The 14809-nt window shown below is 40.4% G+C and overlaps 1 protein-coding gene across 3 annotated transcripts in view; it reads left to right on the top strand.

The window, feature by feature from the left end:
• Positions 1-14809, top strand: part of WDPCP (WD repeat containing planar cell polarity effector) — a 361986-nt gene that overhangs the window by 140868 nt on the left and 206309 nt on the right. The window contains exon 1 of one of the 3 annotated variants that reach the window (XM_084901082.1): positions 418-632. The exons of the other annotated variants lie outside the window; for them this stretch is intronic. The gene's annotated coding sequence lies outside the window, so the exon portion shown is untranslated. Of the gene's footprint in view, positions 1-417; positions 633-14809 lie in introns of those variants that run through there. 3 annotated transcript variants of the gene reach the window in all.

Raw genomic sequence — 14809 nt, 5'->3', positions numbered from 1 at the left:
CGACATGTCCTCAGGTGTCGAACTACACTTCCCAGCGGCCCCAGGGACTTCTCACGCTCTCCCCTCCGCGCTTCCAGCAGGTTGAAAAGTAGTCCCCCGGGGCCGGCCGCGGTGATTGGCGATCGGCGATCGGCGGATGGTTTGGGCGGCAGACGGTGGGCGGGGCGGCGTGTGTAAATGGAGGGAGTGGCGTCTGACCGCCAGGGCTACCGCATCCACACGTGCGCCACCGAGATGTTATCCAACCCCAAGGGGAAATGTGGGAGGTAAAAAGACCTTCCGCGGTGTACAGCACCCCCACCTCGACCCGGAAACAAAATCTTTTTTTTTTTTTTAAACTGTTCACCCGCTGGAGAGGTGAGAGGCATTGACGTGTCCGGAAGCCTGGACGGCTTCTAGCGTTGCTAAGCGACGAGGCGGGGGAGTCAGCGCGTTCTCGGGCCGCTGGGGGGACCTGAGGAATCCGTGGCTGCAGCTGCTCCGAGACTCTGCCCCGAGCCAGCGCGCCGCGCCCTCCCGCGCCTCCCTCCCGGGGACCCCGCACCCAGCGAGTGTCCGGCAGCGGAGTGAGGGGTCTGCGGGACGCCCCGCCGGAGGCTCCAGAGCCGCGCGTCTCCCCCCTCCGGAGGCAGGTGAGCCCGGGCCGGAGGACGGGGGTTTTCCTTTAAACTTCAGGGTCGGGTTTTGCAGTTGCGCGCCCCGAGTGGGGATGGGGCATGCACCGGGCGGGTGCCGCGGGCTCGCTGGTCCTGCTCCGCTCCGCGCTCTGCAGGGTCCCCTCCGCGCGGTGAGATGCGACTCTTCTCAAGTTCAATGGCAAATCCTGGTCCTGGAGCTCACGGTGCACGGATCTCATTCCTTTTGTGAATGTTGACAGTTGTCTCCATTTTTTTTTTTTTTTTTTTTTTTTTTTTTGAAGCTGTGTGTTCTTCAAACCATCTTTACCTTAGCAGCGTTTCCCAAACTTCTCTCACGATGAGAATCACCTGGTGGAGTTGTTAAACTACAGATTCTTGAATCCCAACTAAGGAGTGCTAAACTAGGATTTTTGGGAACATATAGGTAAAATTGTATACTTAACTAGTGCTCTAAGCTTACTTACTAAGCTTAGAGCACTAGTTAAGTATACAAAGCGTGGCAGTGGAATGGGAGACACTGATTGTTCGAGGAGGTCTCAGCTGGTAAAACAACTTAAGAGGTTTTCATTTATAATTAACACTGCCCAAGAGAATTGTCGTGCCCTCTGAAACCCTGTTTTCTGTGGACTTAAAAAAGGGAGCTGTATTGTTCTGGAATAGCATCTATGTAATGCATATGAATGAAATATTATAGCTACACTAGATAAGGTAGTATAACTTGTGGTTTTCCTTTATCATTGGTCAGTGAACTCCAAGTGGTATCTTTCAGTTTTTTTGTTTTTTTGTTTCTGTTCTTCACTTTTGGAGGGGTTTGCTATTGTGGGGAAGAAAACTAATATCTTAACTTTTCAACTTGATCTATCGATAGCATTTATGGCCGAATGACTTCTCCTTGAATTGCTTTCAGCCACGTTTTTCTGGTTTTCCTCTTACGTTACCGCTTGCTCCCTCCCCGTGTTCCTTGCAAGTTCTTTTTACTGCTGACCTCTTAACACCGAGGTGTCTGTATTCTTTTGTGAACACGTAAGTGATCTGTGTTGCATGAATTGCATGGTTGTGGTTTCAAACACCACTTCTATGTCAGAAAACTCCCAACATGCAAACAGTATATTCTTTAAGTTTCTGATTTTTCTTAAAAAAAAAAAAAAAAAAAAGGCTCTAGAACGGTGTTGTCCAAGGCTGTGGAAGCGGTTTTTAAAATGTAAATGAACTAAAACGGAATAAAATTAAAAATCCAACTCATGAGTCACACAAGCTACATTTCAAGTGCTCAGTAACCCACGTGACGGCAAGGGGAGTATTTCCATCATCACAGAAGGTTCTGTTGCGCAGCTGCTAGAAGTTAGTGGCAATGAGGCATCGAGCAGAGCAGGAGCAGCTGCAGCAAACACATTGGTGTTGGCGCATTTCTTTTGGCGCCGTGGTCCCTGTGCCGTGCATAGCTGTTTCTGGTACCGACTGCCTACACAGGAAGGGTCCTGTCAAAGGCAGGAAAGAAACCCAATTCTTGTCTTAACCATTAACTCTTTATCGAGGAAGAACGCACGTGAGCAGTCTCGGCGTGTCAGCTTGAAAGAATGTTTACAAACTTTACATCGTCTTGGATCTTGAGCAAGCCCAAGTCTTCCGGAGGGGCTGGGAAAGAAGAGCCGTCCCCTGGGTGACACCGAGCATCACTTGTCTACTGTTTTGGAATACCTTTGTCCCTGGAAAAGCATGTGCTATATGTAGAGGTTTGAAATAGCCCGGCAGGTTTAGACTCTGTCGATAACGGGGGTTAGGAGAGAGAGAAATTCAGTTGGGGTGTCTGTATATTTGAATGCGTGTAACAGCCACGGTACAGTGAATACCCTTTATTGTAGTCTTGAGTTCAGTTAAGAGACAGAACTATACGGGTTGTTTGAAAATGGAATATGGTGAATGGTTAAGCAGAGCAAGAGAAGGATGGTTAACTATTCAGTGGAGTAAAAAGAGCTCTCAGCCTAAGGGTCCAAGCAGTAGCAGGTGCAAAGAGTAGTTTCTCCTTTTAGGATGTTGAAGCAAGATTCCTTGGGAGAGCCGAAACCAGTTTGGCTCAGTGGATAGAGCGTCGGCCTGCGGACTGAAAGGTCCCGGGTTCGATTCTGGTCAAGGGCATGTACCTTGGTTGCGGGCACATCCCCAGTAGGGGGTGTGCAAGAGGCAGCTGATCCATGATTCTCTCTCATCGATGTTTCTAACTATCCCTCTCTCTTCCTCTCTGTGAAAAATCAATTAAAATATATTTAAAAAAAAAAAAAAAAAGATCCCATGGGAGAGCCCTCTTCTTCCTAAAATTCGGGAAGGGCATGTCTACCACGGCTACCTGGTCTGTGGAAATGAGCACTGTCAGGGAAGACCGGGACCTGAGGCCACAGATGAAACCCATCTCCTTCCAAAGCCCTCGGGCTTTCATGTTGAATAATAATAATGATGATGATGATGATGATGATGGAGGGCCAGAATCTGGAAGGGAAGTGTCCACGGCTGCCACCTTACAGGGTTACTCCATTGCCCTCTCTTAAGGTGGTGAAGGAGAAATGGTTAGAGTCTCATTCCAGAGACACAAAGCAGGGCAAGGAAAGGTAGATTTAGAGCTGAGAGATAACCAGCTGGTAATTGGCACACCCATATGCCCAACACCTAATTTCTACAATTGTTAGGCATTTTGCCATATTTACTTTATGATATATCTATATATCCATCCATTCCTCAGCCTATTGATCACTCTTTGTTTTACATTTTGAATTTAAAAATTATCTGCAAAACTAATTTTTGATTCGCAACAAAAAAATCACAGTAGTTGCGATGAGGATTGACTGGAAATGGGTCTAAGGGAAATTTTTTGGTGACAATAATAGTCTATGCCTTGATAGGAGTTTGGGTTACAGAGGCATATGCGTTTGTACAAATATGCAAATGATGCACTTAAGATTTGTGCATTTCATATTTGTAAATTTTAGCTAAGAACCTATTAACTAGGGTTTAAATTAAAATATGCTGAAGTATTTCGGGGTGAAACATACTTATGCCTGCAACTTTCTTTGAAATTCATTAAAAATATAAGATGGATTGATGGATGTATGGACAGGTGAATAGTTATATACATAAAAAATAAAATATAGATAAAGCAGATATAATAATATGAGGAAATACTGTATAGTAAAATGTTAGTTGTACAATAGAATCTAGGTGCTGTTCCCTATATCAGTGTTTTCATTGTTTCTGCATCAGTGATAAGACTGGTAATTTCATTGAGCTCAGACTGTCTTTTAGATTTGTATATGCTTCATAGAACACTACATGATATCTTCACAACACAGGGTGTAAGAAAAATGCCTTTAAAATTGCCACTGTGGAAGTTGGATAAATAATATCAGCTTAATGAACCTAATCAATTTCAAACTTTCCTAGCTTAGCAGAAACTTTACAAATATAAATTAAACTAAATATTGGAAAATGATTGGAAAAAGTTGCAAAATACTGAGCACTTTAATAAATGCTTATATATTATCAATTTTTTGGTAAATAGCTTATTATTAAATTGTTTACCAAATCATTTAAATTATCAGGCTTAACCTTTAGGCAGGATTAAGTACAGTTTAGGATATAAAATATATACTTAGCGAAATTATCTTTTGTTCCAGTGTGTTGTATTATGATATCTAGTATGCTTGGTTTGCCTGGAGAATGTTCAGTAATTGGTGCCATCTAAGTGGACTTACTGAGAACTGTAGGTAGAGGCCCCCCAAATGGGCATATATTTCATAATCTTGCTACAGGCCTTAGACTTTATGGTGCAAAGTGCTTATTATACATTTAAGAAGTTGCAAACTGTCCCCCACGCATGGGATTGAGTGGGTAAGGATTGCCCTTCAAAGACTGCTTCTGAATCTTAATTTCCTGCTCCTCTTATAGTAAACATTTCAGTGCAATGGTTCCCAAATCTGTCTTTGTAATTCCCTCCCATATTTGCCTGCTTAGTTTTAAAGAATTGTGACACATAGGGAATTTCATTATTTATATGTCCAATTTAAAATATGGACCCTGGAAATGAATCAGGTTTTCATGACTTACAGCTGGAGTTTGTCATGTGCCATTTTCCTTGGTTTGTCTAGTTCAGTGGTCGGCAAACTCATTAGTCAACAGAGTCAAATATTAGCAGTACAACGATTGAAATTTCTTTTGAGAGCCAAAAACAGACTTCTGCGCATGGGCCCCAAAGTTTCATTCACACTGTACGTGTGCGCCCACACATGATATTTTGTGGAAGAGCCACACTCAAGGGGCCAAAGAGCCGCATGTGGCTGGTGAGCCGCAGTTTGCCGATTACAGGTCTAGTTCATATAAAAAGGACTCAAAATTAAGGGAGGTAATTTAATTATATTGTATTACATTTTACCAAAAGCGCGCCCTCATGCGTGTGTGTGTGTGTGTGTGTGTGTGTGTGTGAATTTACAGTATATAGTGAATACATATTGAATATATATTATATGTAATTTACTCTTGAAGTAGAATGAATATTATGCTCATTTTACAGTTTAGGAAACTTATCTTCAAAGGTACAAGCTATTCTAGCCATGCTCAGAAAACTAAGACCTTCTTATTCATTTTTTAAAACTACGTGTCCCCTCACATATTTTTAAATTTAACATTTAAAATGTATCATGTTTATATAGTTGTAAAGGTTGTAATTTCCAACCTACTATGAATTATTGAATTTTTAAACAAAACTGTCCTTTGAAAAATACCCAATGGAATCTAAATATTTTACTATGACCCTCCATTGAAAAAAATAGGTAAATATCTTTTCTTTGACATTTAGAAGTTGAGGTTTCTATTCATCTTTAATCTCAAACTTCCAATACATTTCCCTGTATAATTTAATTTTACTTCAATAGCTTTTCATACTAAAAAAATTCCTATGATCTTACTATCATCATTTTTAATCACAAAAATATGAATATAAATTGAAGTTAAATTGTTTTTTTAATCTGTCACAGCTATAAGTGTAATGAACTTTGTATCATTACAATTTTTAGTAGTATACAGTCTATCAAAACAAATACATTACAAATTTAGATACCTTCTCTCTTCTGACAGGTTCATATGCCTACCAGTATGTTTTTTAGTTCCTACTTTCTTTCTTTCTTTCTTTTTTTTTTTTTTTAAAAACAGTGAAGCCGAAACTGGTTTAGCTCAGTGGATAGAGCGTCGGCCTGCGGACTGAAGGGTCCTGGGTTCGATTCCAGTTAAGGGCATGTACCTTGGTTGCGGGCACATCCTCAGTAAGGGGTGTGCAAGAGGCAGCTGATTGATGATTCTCTCTCATCGATGTTTCTGACTCTCTATCCCTCTCTCTTCCTCTGTGTAAAAAAAATCAATAAAATATATTAAAATTAATAAATAGTGAAATCCTGTTTTATTTATTTATTTATTTATTTATTTTAAATATATTTTATTGATTTTTTTACAGAGAGGAGGAGAGAGGGATAGAGAGCTAGAAACATCGAGGAGAGAGAAACACCGACCAGCTGCCTCTTGCATACCCCCTACAGGGGATGTGCCTGCAACCAATGTACATGCCCCTGACCGGAATCGAACCTGGGATCTTTCAGTCCGCAGGCCGACGCTCTACCACTGAGCCAAACCGGTCTCGGCCCTACTTTCTTTTTGATAAACAGAAGCTCCTCTCTTTCTTACAAGCTCACCTATTTTAAATTTACTGAAGAATTGTTAGACTGGTCACTTCTGACAGCAACTATATGGGTTTTCTATACCAAACAATGATCCGGTTTTCCTCAGACATCCAGCTGGTGTCTGACCGAATGGGAGTTAGCAAGACCCCCAGGTTAAGGGCTCCGTCCCACGAGACTGCCCTCACTTCAGAGCCACCACAAGTCCAGGTCTCCCCTCCCGTACTTCCTGACCAACTTGGCTATACATTGGAAGTTTCTGTGACCCCGCCTCAGGCTCAGTAATTTGCTAGAATGGCTCACAGCGGAGAAAACAGTTTATTTGCTATTGCTGTTTTATTATAAAACGTGTACCACGTGGAAGAGATGTTTTGGGCAAGATATGGGGGAAGTGGTACAGAAACTCCATGCTTTCTCTGGGTGTGTCACCCTCCCAACACCTCGATGTGTTCAGAAACCCATCAGTTCTCCAAACTCTGTAGTTTAGAAATTACCTCATTATGTCGGCATGCTTAATTAAACCATTGGCCATCATTGATGAACTCAATCTCCAGCTGCTCTCTCCTCTTCATAGACCCTGAGGTGCAGCCAAAAGTTCCAGCTCTCTAATCATGCTGTGGTCTTTCTCTTCCTGGCATCTAAGAGCATCGCAGCCCAGAGTCAACTCGTACTGAAGGCACTCTTATCACTCGGGAAACGCCCCGCGTTTTAAAAGTTCTTGTGCCAGAAACCAGGATGCAGATACACATTGCCAACTATATACTCTAGGGCCATGGTCGGCAAACTCATTAGTCAACAGAGCCAGGTACAAAGATTGACATTTCTTTTGAGAGCCACATTTTTAAAACTTCTTCTAACGCCACTTCTTCAAAATAGACTTGCCCAGGCCGTGGTCTTTGACTCAAGGGGTCAAAGAGCCGCATGTGGCTCGCGAGCTGCAGTTTGCTTACCCCGGCTCTAGGGTAACCACTTAGGGAAGCTGCCCTCGCACCAACCATACTGACAAGGGGCGCTGGCCATAGGATCTTCCGATGAAAAGGAATAATATGTGTTCTTAAAATCAGGATTCCTCTCCAACTTCCTGCCAGAGCAGAGCTCTACTTTGTCTTAGACAATGTAATCTAAGTGATTTACTTTGAGTTATTTTCAGAATATTAATATTGTGATATTTGATTTATCCTATCTAATAAAAGAGTAATATGAAAATTGACTGTCACTCCAGGACACAAGATGGCTGCCCCCATGTGGATTCAAGATGGCCAACACAAGATGGAGAGCAGGGAGGGAAATTGGGAGGAATTAGGCATGCAGGGGAGGGCAGTTAGGGATGACCAGGCCAGCAGAGGAGGGAAGTTGGGGGCGACTGGACCTGCAGAGAAGGGCAGTTGGGGGGACCCAGGCCTGCAGGGGAGAGCAGTTTTGGGGGACCAGGCCTGCCGGGGAGGAAAGTTGGGGGCGACTGGGCCTGCAGGGGAAAAGCAGTTGGGGGGACCCAGACCTGCAGGAGAGAGCAGTTAGGGGCGATGAAGTTGTCAGGGGAGGGCAGTTAGGGGGGGACCAGGCCTGCAGGGAGGGCAGTTAGGGGCAATTGGGCTGCCAAGGGAGCAGTTAGGCATCAATCAGGCTGGCAGGGGAGTGGTTAGGGGGTGATCAGGCTGGCAGACAGAAGGGGTTAGGGGCAATCAGGCAGGCGAGCAGTTGGGAGCCAGCAGTCCTGGATTGTGAGGAGGATGTCGATTGCAGTTGGACATCCCTCGAAGGGCCCCAGATTGGAGAGGGTGCAGGCTGGGCTGAGGGACATTCCATTCCCGCACCGCCTCCCCCCCCCCCCCGCATGAATTTGTGCACCAAGCCTCTAGTTTTACATAATGATAATGCTGAAAATTGGTATAAAACTAGGACAAGGATTTCAATAATTTATTACCTTACATTATTCACTAAAAATAGTGTGAAACCATGACTGTTAAGTCTATTGTATGAATTTGGCCTAATTAAGTGGTATAAATGTAACTCGGAGTATTTTCTTATAGTTTTCTGTTATCACAGCATCATCATTTAGTATTATTCTTGAAAGAGCTACTTAGCACTTGGTGAATATATGTGTAGACTAGCAGTTTGCATTTTCCCAAAGCCAGAACTAGACTTCCCACAATGTACAATTTACCTGTGAAAATTTCCTGCATTGAGTATCAATTGTTCATGTATTCTTGCTATTTAATATGACTGAAATATTAATAACTAATTGCTTAAAGTACAGTATTTAATTCCATGTATAATTAAAAAATTTAAATACATTAACATTTCACAACATGTGATTGGGATTAGGACTGTTTGTGTTTGCTGTTCAAATACTCAGTATAATATTTGATATTTGGATAAAATTCCACTTTCCACATCAAGTATATTTGTTTAAAATGTTAGAGGGGATATACTAGAGAGCTTGGGAAATTTGTATTTAACATAAATTTATTTTATTATTTTCAGATATTAAAAATACAGAGCAGTTTTTTGTACTTTCACAGGTTTCAATGTCCATTAGTTTGTGCAGGTCTGCATCCTTTAATGATATGTTTCTTTTTCTGTCATACATAAAACATTTGATCTCTAGGTCATGCTGGAAACGAGATAAAGGGAGGGAAATGTGAGATGAGACATCCTCTCAGTTCTTTTCTAGAGAACATAAATCTATCCCATTTCCTTGAAGCAGACACCCAAATGATTAACTTTATTTCACAAGAAGAAACACATCTCTATTTTGAAGTACAATACTTTCCTTGTACATCGTGTGAATCGTTAACTATGTTGGCATTTTAAAAGCTGTCTGACAGAACCAACTATTTACAACAAGCCCAGGCCAGCCAGAGCCGCTTTAGAGGGGCAGAGAGACTCACTGAACTTAAAACTACTACCAGGCAAGATTATTCACGAGACATGAAGTCTGGCTTCTGACTTCAGGAAATGTCACTTTGGAAATTGTTCTCTAGGTAGGATTAAGTATGAAAGTTTGAAATATGCACCTAAAATGAATTAAGTTACCATACTGAATAGAACTGATTACAAAGGAATTTTTAAAAAGCATTTGGTTACTATTATTTGAAACTACTTTGAAATGCTTTAGAGTGAAAGCTTTAAAAGATCATGGTCTTTTCTGAAAACATTATATTATTATTATTTTTTAAAATCTTTATTGTTGAAAGTATTACAAATGTCCCTTCTCCCCACACACATTGACCCCTTCTAGCCTGTCCCCGTGATTTTATTATAAGTTGGTTATGAGAAAGCTATTAACTTGTACATATTCAATCTATGTCTAATAAAAAAAGATAAAATTGCTTAACTGCATGCCTATGAAAATAAAATAAACTCTTAATGCCAAATTAATTGTGCTCCTCATTGTAATACACAACTAGGTGAGAGTTAAAATATCAGAGTCAGGATTCATAGTTATTTTCTGGATTCTTAGTCTAAGTGGTGGAAATAATTATCCATTTAATATTAGGATAGTTCTCAGTTTTATACTACCTATAGTATATATACAGGGTATGTGCATATACATATATGCACATTATACTGTGTGCTATATATATGTATAGTAATGTAAGTTTATATGTACTAAATATTGTATAAGACATAGCCTACAGTATATGTATACAGTATACTTTGTAGTATATATGTGTGTGTATATACACATATATAGTGTGCATGTGTAGAGAGACAAATAGACATAGTATCTGGTAGAGAACACTGCGTTTCTAGGTTTTTTATCATGTAATATAGAGAACTAATTACTGTATCAATAATATTAAGTCTCTTTAGAGCAGTTCTAAGTATCTCTCCTTTGTCATATTTTTAAATATATATATTTTATTGATTTTTTACACAGAGGAAGAGAGAGGGATAGAGAGTTAGAAACATGGATTAGAGAGAATCATCGATTAGCTGCCTCCTGCACACCCCCCACTGGGGATGTGCTCGCAACCAAGGTACATGCCCTTGACCGGAATCGAACTTGGGACCCTTTAGTCTGCAAGATGACGCTCTATCCATTGAGCCAAACTGGTTTCAGCTCTCCTTTGTCATATTTTTAAATACTGTATTATAGAATTATTGGTGGCAGTGGTATATGTTCGTCTTTCCATTTTAAAGAGAATATGATTATGACTTTTATACAAATATAAAATGAACAGTAAAATATTTTACTTAAATTATTAATTATATTATGATACTGTTGCCAGTTTGAAGTATCACATATTTATAGTCTAGTAAGAAATGCTGAAATGAATTTACAAGTCAATGTAGAATAGGCAAAATTGGATACTGTTTCATAGAAACTGTTTCATAGTCCACAGAATTATTTCAGTTTAATGATGTAAATTTGTGAGGGTGGGTACCCCAAAATGCACAAATCTATAAATCAGTAATATGATGTTCTGGGTATACATGCAAAAGTTGGATGGTTAAAGCCTGTTTCCTGCTTCAGAAAGTAGAAAAATAGGAAATTTTATCAATTTAATCTTATTTTATTTGCAGTGGAGGAGCCTGTTATTTGAAGGAATCCAACAATGAATATTTTTCAAAAGCAAGAATCCTCTTCTAATGCAATTAATTCCTCCTTGCTTTATTTGTTTTGTAAGAGCTTTACATATCAGATTTTAAATTAGGTATAACTTTAATCTGCAAAATAATTAGAAGCACTGAACTATATAAAAGAAGCAATTTTATTTTTTTTGAAATCTTTGTATTGTATGATTTTGTTCTGATGTTTGCTCCCTTGCCAATTATTTATACTCCGCATTTTATAGTAACAATATAGTAGAGCTAACAGTTGCATATCCTTCTTATTTGGGGGGAATATTAAATATGGTGAGGTAGGCTCCACCTGTCTACTTCTGGTAGGTAGACTGTGAACGAATCAGACAATCTTGCCCTGGACACTAACTCTTAAGAGAATGATGATGTTAAATTGCTTAGATGACGCAGCTGTGGAGAGTGTGGCTGTATGAGGGTGAATGGGGATGAGTATTCATAGGTTTCCAAGGCTATGGGGTCAGAGTATATGACTTAAGATTTTCATCAGACATTGCCTACTTTTTTTTTTTTTTTAAATATATTTTATTGATTCTTTACAGAGGGGAAGGGAGAGAGACAGAGAGCCAGAAACGTCGATGAGAGAGAAACATCGACCAGCCGCCTCCTGCACATGCCCCTGACCGGAATTGAACCCGGGACCCTTCAGTCCGCAGACTGACGCTCAACCACTGAGCCAAACCGGTTTCGGCAGCCTACTTTGTTTTTTTATGGAAACTGTTTCTCTTAAGTTTCCATTGATTCTGTGATCTACCTGATTTTCATGCAGTGAGTTTCTTTTCTGTTAAAGTTAACGGGAGTTGGTTTCTCCTTATTAAACAAGTGAAAAGGAAAACCCCCCACAAAACTCTAGTAGAAGCAGCAGCCATTCTAGGTATATGATCATTATCACATTTACATAAGACAGAGTGAGGTATATCTTTTGTATGTAGGGGAAAATAGAAATAATGCTGATACAGTGTAGCTTGCTAAATTATAACCTGATAGACTACATGAATCAATTTATGGAATAATAGTGACAGCTATGAATTTATAATTTGAATTATTGTAATCCATCTTTTACCTATGGTTACATGTCCAAGAATATCTTTTGAATATTTAAAACATTTCTGGCATCTTAAAATGTTAGCTGCTTCTAGTAATATCAATAGTAGAGTAGCTCATATTGAACTAATCCTCCTGCAGAAAACCATTATAAATTCTGGACAAAACACAAAAAAATCCACAACTCTCTAGAGGCAATGGAGAGTGACCTTAAACAGGAAGAAATTGAAGGGAAGTCAATTCTTGGAAAGAATAACATTGCACAAACAAAACTGAGACTTCGTTGCTAGCAGACCTGCACTACAAAAAATGCTAAAAGTAGTTCTTCACACTAAAGGGAAAGGATACTACATTGAAAGCTGATCATCTGGAGGAATGAAGAGCACCAGAAATGGAAAATATGTTGCTATTATTAATTCCATTTTACCCTGAGGAAAGTGAGGCATGGTGGTGTTAAATAATTTATCCAAGATTTTATAACTAGAGGCCTGGTGCGTGAAATTCATGCATGGATAGGGTTCTTAGGCCTGGCTGGCAATTGGGGCTTGGAGCCTTCTAGCTGCCAGCCAGGGCCTTCCTTCATTCCATGCCACCACTGTCAGCGCATGTCATAGCAAGCGATTGAACTCCTGGAATCCTGGTGGAAGTCCCAAGGGGATACTTTGAATATTAGCCTTTTATATATATAGATAAGTGTCAGAGCCAAGATTTGAACCAGGATGCCTGACTTTAGAGCTTGTCCTCCTATCTCCTATATTATGCTTCCTCAGAAAATGAAACCTAAGCTAAGCTTCATGATCAGTATATTGCAAGTAAAATGTGCTATATGAATAACAGTAAGGTAAAAGTAAAGTATTTGTTAAAATATGAAATATGAGAAACCTTCAATTCCCATTTCTAATGCTCTTGGTATTCTATTTTTCCCATATATAATCTACACACTTTACTCTCTCCTATGTAAACTTGATAATGATCATCTACCTATACGTATTTCCCTGGTCAATTCCTGGGCAGGTAATTTCTATTCCAAATTCTTCATCTGTTGGCTTTATCTGCCCTTTAGCCCTTCCTTTACTCTTATGCCTCCTTTTTGCAATATACCTGCCTGGTAAACAAGAGCTTCCATAGAGTAGAGTAGGAAGTTTAAGGGAAGTGTCGGTGAGATGAAGGCTAAGAGAAAGAGAGAAGAATCAGGCTGTTTGGTAGGGAAGGCCATAAGCATGTTTTGAATTCCTTCTATGTATCAGGTTCATAAAAACATTCCATATTTTCGCCCTCTACTATTTCTGTTTGGTGATACATTATGTAGCTTTGTTAAATAGCAAATAATTTTTTTTTCTAAGTTAACATCAGTGGATGAGTGGGTAAAAGTTATACTACATTTACACCATGGAATACTATCTATCTATCTATCTATCTATCTATCTATCTATCTATCTATCTAAAAACTTAGTATGCAAAGTGTCCACTCAGGAGTTTGACCAGGAGACCAGGAGTTCGATCACTCACTATGACGTTTGCTGACCACCAGGGGGTGGTGCAGAATGAAGGAAGGCCCTGGTTGGCAGCTGGCAGCCCGGAAAGGGAGGCCCCAGCTGGCATCTGGCAGCTGGGGAAGGGAAGCTCTGGCCAGCAGCCAGAAGGCCCAATCGGCCCTGATGGCCAGCCAGACCTAGGAACCTTACCCGTGCATGAATTTTGTGCACTGAGCCTCTAGTGTAGCTATAAAAAAAAAAGGATCTCTTACCCTTTGCCACAGCATGTTTGGACCTGCAGAGTATTGATGCTAAGTGAAATAAGCCAGTCAGAGAAAGACAAATATCACATGATCTCATTTACATGTGGAACCAATGAACAAAATAAACTGATGAATAGGTCCAGAGCCATGGAACAGACTGACAGATCTTAGAGGGCAGAGAGATGGGGAGAACGGGAAGAGATTAACCAAAGAACTTGTATTCATAGATGCATAGCCCCTGGACACAGACAATAATGTGGTGAAGGCCTAGGGTGGGGTGGGTCTGGGTGGAGGGGGACAAAAAGGGGTGATGGGGGGACACCTGTAATACTGTCAACGATAAAAAATATTTAAAAACATTTTATTGCAATATATAGAACAAAAAAGGTATTTTATTTATACGGATATTTTTGTACATTCACTTTTGTAATGTTTATATCAATGAGATTAATCATGTTTGCTAAAAGCAAAGTTTGGAAATGAGAATTGTAGATGATTTTGGTCTTAGCTTTTGCACCCAGTTATTCCTATAGCGACTTTAGCTGCTGAGTATTGAGATAAATGGATGAACAATGGCCCTACGAACGGGTGGAGAGCCACATCCCCACCCCTTTTCTTGGGTTTATCTTGAGTGGTTATAATTACATACGTATAGACACTCGAGGTTTAAGGCATACGAGAGAGTCTGAAAGGCCTTTTGAATTGTTCGCTGGGGTTACCTCCTCTATTGTAGTCAGGTAGCTCATTTTGAGGGAAAGAGCCTTTGTGTTGGGGACCCAAAAGAAGCTGGAGAGGCTAAGCCTTAGCAAGTTGTGGCATCAGTCAAGCTGGAGAATTTGGAAAAATACATGCAGGGTTTGCAGGCCAAGTAGAAAGGACAGCAGATGGGAATTTTCCATGGATTTGAAGCTGGAGAGGGGCAGGATTCATGTTAAAGGATCTGCCTGGAGGTATTGGATGTAGTCAGGGAGGCGGTGATACGCTGTGGTGGTGGCCGGTAATGGTGGCGCTGGAGATGGAGAGAAGCACACTATCAGAAATAGACAGGACGGTGGGTGATGGTTATATTTGCACTTGTGGATGGTGAG

The sequence above is a fragment of the Pipistrellus hanaki genome (assembly GCF_964339955.1).
Source record: "Pipistrellus hanaki genome assembly, chromosome: 12".
Classification (NCBI taxonomy): domain Eukaryota; kingdom Metazoa; phylum Chordata; class Mammalia; order Chiroptera; family Vespertilionidae; genus Pipistrellus; species Pipistrellus hanaki.
This window is presented reverse-complemented; position numbering and strand designations above follow the sequence as displayed.